Source organism: Megalopta genalis, chromosome 7 (assembly GCF_051020955.1).
Source record: "Megalopta genalis isolate 19385.01 chromosome 7, iyMegGena1_principal, whole genome shotgun sequence".
Classification (NCBI taxonomy): domain Eukaryota; kingdom Metazoa; phylum Arthropoda; class Insecta; order Hymenoptera; family Halictidae; genus Megalopta; species Megalopta genalis.
Window position 1 is genome coordinate 3,905,499 of NC_135019.1, and position 12,002 is coordinate 3,917,500.

At 43.0% G+C, this 12,002-nt stretch overlaps 1 protein-coding gene across 4 annotated transcripts in view; it reads right to left on the minus strand.

The window, feature by feature from the left end:
- Nucleotides 1-12,002, minus strand: part of cmpy (crimpy) — a 350,040-nt gene that overhangs the window by 166,677 nt on the left and 171,361 nt on the right. The gene's annotated exons all lie outside the window — the stretch shown is intronic.

The window sequence follows — 12,002 nt, forward strand, 5'->3', positions numbered from 1 at the left end:
ATTGTTATGACTACCGGATACGGAAGGAGAGAAGGTAGAGAGGTCGGCGAAGAGAAAAGAAAATTAACGTTATTACTATCGAAGGTGGAACATCTCTTTTCCTTTCTTTTTCTTTCTCATTGATCATTCGAGTCGACGAACGAGGTTAAACCAGTTTTACAAAATGCGTGGAACGAAGTTACAAGAAACGATTGTGCGACGATCGTGGACAGTTCCCGGAGAATTCTTCGAAAGTTTATCGAGGCAGAGAGAGCAAATTTTTTAATAACTTACTATATGTATACATGAGAGTTATTTATACCTTTTCAAAGAAATTGATTTCTTTTAATTAAAAAAACATTTAATATGCAGCATTTTCTCCGCAGTTGTATTCTACAGGATGTACCAAAAATGTCTCGCGAACCAGAAACGAGGGATTCCTGAGGTAATTTGAAGTAACTTTTTCCTTAGCGAAAATACAATCCGCGGCTTCGTTTACGAGTTATTGACGAAAAACGATGGCCAATGAGAGGCGAGCGCGGCCGGCGCTCCTCCCTTGCGGCCAGTGTCGCGTCGCGCTGGCCGTCTGACGCAGTAGTCGCGAGGGCGGAGCGCCAGCCGCGCTCGCCTCTCATTGGTCACTGTTTTTCCTTAATAACTCGTAAACGAAGCCTCGAGTCGCATTTTCGCTAAGGAAAAAGTTGCTTCGAATGACCTCAGGAACCTCCCATTTCAAGATTTGAAATGGATTTCAAGACATTCGAGACATCTCGCCTCTCATTGGCCACTGTTTTTCGTTAATAACTTATAAACAAAGTCGTGGACTGCATTTTCGCTAAGGAAAAAGTTACTTCGAACGACCGGATTATGAGGCATATTTGGGACACCCTGTATATACAGTGTCTACGGGATCGTTTCGCGCTGATAGAATCGGCCGAAATGGCTGCAGTTAGTTTGATCTTTCCTCGAGAGCGAACGCCGTCTCGGCGTTCCTTTATTTCACTACCGACGGGCACGCTTTAAAGATGAATTGTTATCGGCGCGATCGTTGTTCTGCTTTCTCATCGCGGCCCGCCTCCTTCCTTCTCGTTTCTTCCCGTTCGTTCCCCCCTCTCGTGGTCGCGCTCGCACGCCCACGCGGGCACGCAGACGCCGCGCTATTGGATCGGATCCTACGTCACGACGAAAGCCAACGCGATGCAGGGCGACACACGTACGGAACATTAATCTTTGCTCGGTGTTTATCCGTCTTCTGTTTAATTTCCTCTTTTCGACGTGGCCATTTCCTTGCGGGAACGAGGGCCGTCGGCCACGCGAGAAACAAGCCGAGGAAAGTACACGGACCCGGAACCTGCGCGAAAACCCGCGGATCCAACCGGGGTCCGTCTCGACGCAACGAGCCGCACGTTTTCGTCTCCGGAGACTATTTTTGCTGTTACTTCTTGCTACGGTGAACTCTTCCTAAGTTTCCTATTCTATGCTCCGTCAAAAGTGATGGAGTATGTTCTCCCCAATTGATAGTCAGAGATAAATAAATGATTTTTGAAAAACAAATGTATAAATGTATAAATAAATAATGTATAAAATAATGTATATAAGCAAATAGATAATATATAAAATAATGTATATAAATAAATAAATAATGTATAAAATAATGTATATAAATAAATAAGTAATGTATAAAATAATGTATATAAATAAATAAATAATGTATAAAATAATGTATATATGAACAAATAAATAATGTATAAAATAATGTATATAAACAAATAAAGTATAAAATAATGTATATAAATAAATAAATAACGTATAAAATAATGTATATAAATAAATGAATAAGCAAATAAATAAATATGGACAATTCGGGAAGAGGAGATACGATTATGCGAGCCTTGCATCTCGTGTTCATAATTGTTGACGTTCGGTAACTATAAGAACGAGCCGCGAGGCTCGAATAATGGTACAATTGTCCGTTTCCAAGCTGAGGGTCAATTAGGAAGAATTCGCAGTACAATAAAGATCGAGGAAAATCCAGTCCGGTTAATCACGGTTCTACCGTACTATTTCTGTCGCTGTTGCTACTGTCATTGCTATTGTAGGGATTTTCCGGGTGTGAAAGGCGGAACACGAGATCAAGAGCCAGAGCGTCGTAAATTACTGAACGAATGGGACGGATGCCTGCAGAGTGTTTGGAATTGCGTGGATGGCTTCGAGTAAATAAGCTTACCGTTTAGGCTCCTCGAAGTAGCCGAAAGATAGAACGCAAATGACTGAGAGAGAGAGAGAGAGAGAGAAAGCGAGAGCGCTAGAGAAAGAGAGAGCAAGAGAGAGAGCGAGAGACAGAGAGAGCGAGAGAGAGCAAGAGAGAGGAGAGAGAGCAAAAGAGAGAGCGAAAGAGTGAGAGCGAGAGAAAGAGAGAGGAAGAGAGTGCAAGACAAAGAGAGAACAAGAGAGAGAGAGAGAGCGAGGGGAAGAGAGAGCAAGAGAGAGAGAGAGAGAGGAAGAGAGAGAAAGAGAGTGTAAGAGAAAGAGAGAACAAGAAAGAGCGAGAGGTAGAGAGAGCGAGAGAAAGAGAGAGCAAAAGAGAGAGCGAGAGAGAGAAAGAGAGAGCAAGAGAAAGACTGCGAATGAGATATAATCAAACAGAGTGTATGCGACCGCGCGCGCGCGCGAGAGAGAGAGAGAGAGAGAGAGAGAGAGAGAGAGAGAGAGAGAAAGAGAGAGTGGGACAGAAGGTGCTAAGATAATGAAAAAAAGCGAAAGGGTTAATTACAAAGAAGATTCGCAAGGGTGTAAAATCTGCACGAAAAAGTCGCGTCATTCGCGAGCCGAGTCGCGGACCGAGTGAACTTGCACGCAGCCGTCGGCGTTGTTGCGTTGTTCGGCAGAACTTGTCGCTTCGTGGATGCTAGTCGTTCTTTTTTGCCAATATAAACTGCTATCGTTATCGTTGTTCGGTATTATTGGTGTTACAATTCGGTTCGCCACGGAGCCTCGTAGGACTTCTTAGAATAACACCGACGCTATTTAGCCATTGTTATCGGCGTTGCTGTCGTTATTGCTATCGTTATCGCAGCCGTTATTTGCTATCGCTATTGCATCGCGTCACCGGTAATGTAAAAGCGAACGCGTTTGTTTCGATGCCGGATTGGACGCGTCGCGGCGGACAAGTTTCACAGCGTCGAAAGTTCCGCGGCGCGGCCGATCGGGACACGCGCGATAGAACAGTCGAAACAGAGACACGCGGCGCGCGCGGCTTTTCGAGGGGAATTTTGATCGTCGTTCCCCGCGACGCTTCGACGAATCGTCGACGAATCGCCGAGGCACCGTTTTTCTTATTGACCTCGTTTCGCTCGTTCCGCTCGTTTCGCTCGCTCGCTCGCTCGTCGCGCGTTGGCTCGGCAAGACCGTATCTCCGTCGCGGTCGCATCAGCCTAGCAGCTGTTTCTCGGTTGCGTCACGCCATTATCTAATTGCGAACACATTCGAGCCGCCTAATCGCATCGAAATTCCAATCCCGTTCTCCAACGAACACAAGCCGGCAATCTCCGTCGATGCCAGAACGCGATCGACTCTGCGGCCGATCCGCGGCGATGCCGACGATCTCGTCCGTCACCGGCCGAGACGTCAAGATAGTCATCGACGACGGTATTTCGGGACGACGGACGAACTCGTTGCGACTCGTCGATGGCGTTTTCTGGCGGCTCGGAATTTATAGTTATTAATTGAATTGAATTGAATTTAACTTAATTTAACACCGGAAATATCGAACCAGTCGAAATCACTGGGAAGTCAGTGTTTGTTTTTGTTAATAACTTTGTTAATAACTAAAACAAGTTTCTTCGAGTGACCCGAGAAATCATTTCTTTCCGGGTGTTAACCCTTTGCACTCGAGTGGCGACTCTGACGCACCACTGAAATTGTTACGCCACGTTTCAAGATAAGTTTTACACATGATCAAAGCTTGGATATAAAAAATTGTTAAAAGTCTAACTGTTGTATGAGTGGCAAGACTCAATTTCATATGCGTAAAATGGACTTTGTCGTATAAAATGGAAATACTAAAATGGAAATAATAAGTTAGAGAAGTTAATTTAGATTTACAGTTAAAATGGCTTCGAGTGCAAAGGGTTAACATAATTATAGGACACCCTGCATATTCAATAAAGAAAGAAAGAAAGAAAGAAAGAAAGAAAGAAAGAAAGAAAGAAAGAAAGAAAGAAAGAAAGAAAGAAAGAAAGAAAGAAAGAAAGAAAGAAAGAAAGAAAGAAAGAAAAAAAGAAAGAAAAAAAGAAAGAAAGAAAGAAAGAAAGAAAGAAAAAAAGGAAGAAAGAAAAAAAGAAAGAAAGAAAGAAAGAAAAAAAGAAAGAAAGAAAGAAAGAAAGAAAACAGAGAGTTTATTCAAATAACCCAAGAATGCTAACTCATTAAAATTGCGAAAGAAAGAATAAAACTTGTGCTTGGATTCCATGTCTTGCAATTTAAATATAATAACTAAGTATAATACATAATAACTAAATAAAATAAATAAAATCCCCCATTTCCTGATTGCGAGACACTTTTGGGACACCCTGTACGTATACTTATGTAAACATATATATGATCAAATATAAAAGTGAAAATAAAAAACGAAATAAGATCAAGGATTAAGCGTAACCTTGTTAGCGAACAGTGTGAACGGAAAGAGAGAATTACGATAAAAATCAAGACAGTCGCAGTAACGAGTCGCAGTGGAGCAGAGTCGATTTATACGTACAATTACGTCGATCATAATCGATTCTACGTAACGTAACAGAAGAAGACCAGAATTAAGTAATTATTTTCTAAATAAATGAAAAAAAGGCGTTTATGCGAAAGAAATGCTTCGAGATGGGGGGTGGGGGTCGATTTATACGTACAATTACATCGATCATAATCGATTCTATGTAACGTAACAGAAGAAGACCAGAATTAATTAATTATTTCGTAAATAAACACGTACATTGTATTTTCGTGGAAAAAAGAAAAAAGACGTTTATGCGAAAGAAAGGCATCGAGATGGGGAGGGGGGAGGAGGGTCGATTTATACGTACAATTTCATCGATCATAATCGATTCTACATAATGTAACAGAAGAAGATCAGAATGAATTAATTATTTCGTAAATAAACACGTACATTGTATTTTCGTGGAAAAAAGAAAAAAAGGCGTTTATACGAAAGAAAGGCATCGAGATGGGGAGGGGGGGAGGAGGGTCGATTTATACGTACAATTACGTCGATCATAATCGATTCTACGTAACGTAACAGAAGAAGATCAGAATGAATTAATTATTTCGTAAATAAACACATACGTTATATTTTCGTGGAAAAATGAAAAAGGCGTTTATGCGAAAGAAAGGCTTCGAGATCGGGGGGAAGGAGGGTCGGTGGAGGGTCGGAGGAGGATCGGGTGTAGGTGCAGTCGCCGTCGAGCGTGCTTTTTACCCATTGTCCGCGGGTGAAGCGACGTTGAAACTCTTCCGCGACGTTTCACGATTCGCCGGAGCGCTCCGCGTAACGGACGAATTCCCTTTGTTGCCCGGACAATACTGCAATCGATACGGCAAATCGGGGAAACAGTGCAGGACACCGCTTTTATATTCTCCGTCGGACAACATAAATATTAATGGGAATCGCGTGTAGAGAGGGAGGGGAGGAGGAGGGATGCAACCCGTCGAAAAAAACGCGGCGAGAGTTTCGTTGCGCGAGACGGTTCCGCAAACTTTTCGAAGTCTCGTCTCTCCGTCTCTCCGTCATCGAGACGTCCAAAATTTCCGGGCACGGTTGCGCCCGTAATCGTCGAATCTTCGGAAGTTTGCTCAAAGGACCGGGAAAATTTAATAACCGAATATTGAAATTTTAAAGCTGCTCTCCCGTAGCTCTCCGGGGAATCTCCTCGGCGGCCGTCGGGGGCCGCGAAATCGACGCGAAGAACGCGAGCCGCCGAGAGAACACGGCGCTCGACCATAAAGAAAAGGCGGATCCGGGAGATTACGCTAACAAAACGGTTGAAAAATATCGGCCGGAGAAACGAGTCGTGAAATTAACCCTTGGCGCTCCGAAGGCTCCGCTACGGAGACATTTGTCATTTGTTCCGCAACTCCGAAGGCTCCGCCGCGGAGCCAAATGTTTTTAGCGCACGTTATCGTCGGCGTTAATAATTGTTATCTGTAGTTAAAACGTGCTGAGTCTGTACCATTACGATTAAACCATTTTTCGAGCTTTTCTATGGTTAGCAACATGGAGACAAATAAATATTACGATGAGAATTTAGAGCCGAGCGATACCGAAGACGTGTTCGATTTTGAAGAGTTCAAAGACATTGTGGAAGACGATGTTGGTTACGATTCTGACGCTTCGAGCGGTAGTAGCGAAATTATACTACCAAAGAGACGAAGAATGAGAATTGTTGAAAGCGAAAGCGAAGATTCGTTGCAAGACTTGGACGAATGGCGCGATGGTACGGAAGAATTACATATTCCAGATAGAATACCTTTTAGCGTATTGGCACAGGTCGTTGGACCACAAGTTCCTACAAACGTCGAACAGCCGATACGATATTTTAAATTATTTTTCACGGACGAATTGGTAAATGAGATTATAAAGGAAACCAACGATCGCGCAGAAAATGTTCTAAACTTGAAAGAAATATCTAGTGACTCTATTTGGTAAAGCGAATACTGCGACATTTGTCCAAGTAAACCCGGAATGCACATGGGAGATCGTTACCAAAGATATCGCACCATGGTGAATGACAAAATTGAAAATTTATCTTTCATTTACAATAGGAAAATGTATATTTATAAAATCAATAAAATATCAAATGCATTCGCAAGGACGTGTAATCTTTCCCGCTCGAAATAAGACTTCCGGAGTTGCTGGTAGTTATATTTTTCAGAAAAACGCTGTTCAACTTTATTTTAGAACGTCCGAAGAATATTTGCTAATTTTTAATTTAATTTAATTATCAATCGAGTCGATTCCAGTGAAGATTAACAATAAAAAAAATTCCAGCACACCGGTGCACCGCTCCAAAAATGTGCCGGAGTTGCTGGTAGGCAGTACAGTAATGTCTCTCTTACTGACGCACGGATTGTCCACGAAAATGGACAATTTGGGAAGAGGAGATACGAATATTCGAGCTCGCTTTTATTGTCATTGATTCTCAACAATTTTAAAAACGGGCTACAAAGCTCGAATAATCGCGTCTCCTCTTCACAAATTGTCCATTTTCGTGCGCAATCTAAGCGTCAATAAGGGAGACCTTACCGTACTCGAGAAACGCGCGGAACGCTAAGGGTTAACCCTTTGCACTCGAGCGGTGACTCCGAGGCACCATTAAAATTTCTTATATCACGTTCTCAGATCATTTTTATAACAATTTTATTATAACATTTTTTTTATTATAACATTTTTATTAACAAAGTTTAGATTTAACTGTCGCGCGAGTCACAAGAGTCAATTTCGCACGCATAAAATGCACTTTGTCATATAAAATCAAAATACTATAAGTCAGAAAAATCATTTCAGATTTACGGATAAAATAGCTTCGACTGCAAAGGGTTAATAGACTAGAAAAGCGCGTGCAATTTTTTTTCGGCCGGAAGAAGACCCGGCTCTCACGCGTCCCGGAAGCCGGCAGGCTGCCGTGTTGCGGGAAACCAAGAATTATCTCGTCGCGTTCCTCTTTTTTCGGATTACACCGAGATTTACCGCGTACTCCTCCCACATTTCCGCTCATCTTTCGCGCTTCCGCTGCAGATCCGCCCCCGGTTTTCTCAACTTCTTCCCCGTTTCGCCTTAGTTTCCGATTCGTCGCGTCGGCGACGAACGCCGAACGGCCGGCCGAGCGGCGAACAAAGGAGGACCCGGGGTTTCGGGACTGTCTGTAAACAATCGAACGTTATCTCGAAGAGGCGGCCCGCCGTGCAATTTCGGGATCGATGCTAGTCCGCAACGGCGACGAGTTATCCTTTAACGAGTGTTCCTCCACCGGTGTCCGCTTTCCTTTGACGCGAGAGAGCCGCCCCGAATAAGTGGTAATTGCACGCTTCGCTGACAGAGAGAAGCAGAATTTTCCTCCGGCGGGACTCGAGGATTTGATTTCATTTAGAAACGACGCGATTTTGCCGAGCGAGCGAGACGCCGAGAGAAAACTGGTGGCCGAAAGAATGAGGGAACGGGAGGACGGGAGGACGGGGGGATGAGAGAGTGAGAGGACGAGGAAGTGAGAGAATGGGAGAGCGAGAGGATGAGAGAGAGGACGATAGAACGAGAGAGTAAGAGATCGAGAGAGCAGCAAGGCTAGAGCAAGAGGACAGAAAATCGAAAGAATAGGAGAGCGAGAGAGCAGGAGAGCGAGAGATCGGGAGAGCGAGAGAGCAGGAGAGCGAGAGGGCGGGGGAGAGAGAGAGAACAGGAGAGCGAGCGAGAGAAGTAGAGAGAGAGAGAGAACCTGAAAGAGAGAGAACGGGAGAGCGAGAGAACCGGAAAGAGAGCGAGATAACCGGAGAGAGAGAGAAGGAGAGAGAGAGAACAAGAGAGCGAGAGAACCGGAGAGAGAGAGAGAGAGATCGGGAGAGCGAGAGAGTAGGAGAGAGAGAGAACAGGAGAATGAGAACCGGAGAGAGAGAGAGAGAGAGAGAGAGAGAGAGAGAGATCGGGAGAGCGAGAGAGTAGGAGAGAGAGAGGGCGGGAGAGAGAGAGAAATAGAGAGAGAGAGAGAGTGAACGGGAGAGCGAGAGAACAGAAGAGAGAGCGAGAGAAGAGGAGAGAGAGAGAACCAGAGAGCGAGAGAGAACGGGAGAGCGGGAGAACCGGAGAGAGAGAGCGAGAGAACCAGAGGGAGAGAACGAGAGAACGAGAGAACCAGAAAACGAGAGAACTAGAGAGCGAGAGAAGCAGAAAGCGAGAAAACAGGCGACAGCGAGGACGAGAGAGCGAGCGGACGAAGCAAAGGAATAACTCCGCCGCGGCTGGTGGCTTACACGAGACCCTCGTTTCATGCAAAGCAGTGGCATTAAAAATTTAATAAACGCTCCATCGTTGCGATGACGCAGCCGGACTTTTCAACGGTTCGCCGATCGCGAAGCTCGGGGTACGCGATACAACGGGACCAGGGGACGGCGATAGGACGGACGGATCGCATTTCCGATAAACCCGGAAGATAACGTTGTTTATTTATTCCGAACGGGACGCGGAACTCTTTTTCCATCCGTAAATTGCTCGCCGCCGGCTCCAGCAATTTCACCCGTAAATCTGCGGGCTATAAGAAAAAACGCCGCAAGTGACCGTTTTGAAAAAAGAAAAAAAAATAGGAAAAGAATTAAGCTAACGCATTAATCGAACTGTGCGGCATACAGGATTTACGTGTTCGTCTGAAAAGGTACGTCGCGGAAGCGAATTTTACAGACCGCGGGAAATTGTGCGATTTGAAACGCTGCTAATAGGAAGCGCGTCGATGCGATCTCTAATTTTGAAGGGAATAGAAGAACGTCGATGCATTGCAATTGATCTACTAAAATTATTAAAGAAAGGAGAAAGTTCCTAAGCGATTTCTGGTTCTTGCAACAGACGTGGGCAATTTTTATTTTGCATAAAAATCCGCGGTCTAACGATTCTACTCGAATGGTTGCCTTTCCGGTTCTCTCTCTCTCTCTCTCTCTCTCTCTCTCTCTCTCTCTCTCTCCACTTCTCACGCTCTCCAGTTCACTCTCTCTCTCTCTCTCTCCCTCTCCGGTTCTCCCCCTCTCTCTCTCTCTCTCTCTCTCTCTCTCCGGTTTGTGGTACACAGGATTGCCACATATATGTATACAAATAATTAATATATATTAATAAACAAATGATTAATAGATATATCAATAAACAAACGATTAATAGTTATATTAATAAACAAATGATTAATAGATATATTAATAAATGAAAGATTAATAAATATATTAACAAACAAATGATTAATAGATATATTAATAAATACATTAATAAATAAATGATTAGTAAATAAATATATTAATAAATAAATGATCAGTAAATAAAAAAATATATCAATAAATAAATGATTAATTCTCGTCATTATGACAGAGCCAATGACTATACCCTGTGGCCCGTATTCCGTCTCCGAGTTGATCCAGGCGATCCAGACTCGGTTCTCCAAGATCAAACAACGGTGAACGACGATGTTCTGTGGACAACCGTCCGGTAGCCGTCGCGGAACCACAGGGTCCGAGGCGAACGCGGTCCGAGCGCGGCCAGGGTGCTGGCAAACTTCTTTAATAACGAGTTTCGAGAGTTTCCCTCGAAGTGGAAAGGAATAGCGCGAAGGAGCGCGCGCGCCGCCGCGGCGTACATCGCCGGCATGATTTATACTAACGCTCGCAACGGGACCGCGAGTTATTTAAAAGAGCGAAACGATAAATCCCGAAACTGCCGGCTCTCCGGCACGGGCGTCGGGGCTCGTATCGTCGCGACCAGGTAGACGAACGAGGAAACGGACGTGGAAGCGGACGAGAAAGCCAGGCAGCTAGTGAGCGTGCGAGCGAGCGAGCGAGCGAGCGAACGAGCAACGTCCCGCGTAGATCTACGCGTCCAACTATTCCATGGCAGTTATAATAGCTTTCGCGCGGCAGATCCGCGATCCCGACGTTGCGAAACTTTTCACATTTTCTTCCTTCGGCTGGCGGGCCCTCCTTTATCTCGGCCGTCTGTGTGCAGCCCGTCGCGATAAAACCGGTGCCATGTCGGTGGCACGTTTCGACGGGTCTTTTCCTGCTTTTAGGCAACGCCGAGAAGGATCCGGTGAACGCGGCGACTGTTCGCGGCGACGGTTCGCGGCGACTGTTCGCACTGTGCGAGTGCGAGTGCGAATACGAATGCGAGTGCTAGTGCGAATACGAATGCGAGTGCTAGTGCGAATACGAATGCGAGTGCTAGTGCCCGAATTTAGAAACATTACTGGACCCGTCCACCTGTTTCAGTGACAGCCGAGCGAACACCTGTCTATTCATCTTTTGATCGACTTCAGACTTTATTTATTTAATCATTTATTCATACATTTATTTATTCATTCATTTATTTATTTATTTATTCATTCATTCATTCATTCACTTATTTATTTAATTGTATAATTATTTATTTATTCATTTATTTATTCATTTATTCGTTTGTTCCTTTTATCATTTATTTATGTATTTATTTATTCATTCATTCATTTATTTATTCATTTATTTATTTATTCATTTAATCATTTATTTATTTATTCATTTATTCATTTGTTTCTTTAATCATTTATTTATCTATTCATTCATTCATTTATTAATTTATTCGTTCGTTCCTTTAATCATTTATTTATTTATTCATTCATTCATTTATTAATTTATTCGTTCGTTCCTTTAATCATTTATTTATTTATTCATTTATTAATTTATTCGTTTGCCCCTTCAATCATTTATTTATTTATTCATTGGTTTTCTCAATCATTTATTTATTTATGAGTGTCAATTAGGAAGAATTTACTGTGTAACTCTTGATGGACCACAGAAAGTAATAATTAGGCTAATAATTCGGATCATAATTCGGATAATAATTTGGCTAATAATTCGGATCATAATTCGGATAATTAGGCTAATAATTCGGATCATAATTCGGATAATAATTTGGCTAATAATTCGGATCATAATTCGGATAATAATTTGGCTAATAATTCGAATCATAATTCGGATAATTAGGCTAATAATTCGGATCATAATTCGGATAATAATTTGGCTAATAATTCGGATCATAATTCGGATAATAATTTGGCTAATAATTCGGATCATAATTCGGATAATAATTTGGCTAATAATTCGGATAATAATTTGGCTAATAATTCGGATCATAATTCGGATAATAATTCGGCTAATAATTCGGAGCATAATTCGGATAATAATTTGGCTAATAATTCGGATAACGATTACGATAATAATAATTAAGCTAACGATTACGCTAATAATTAGACTAACAATTACGC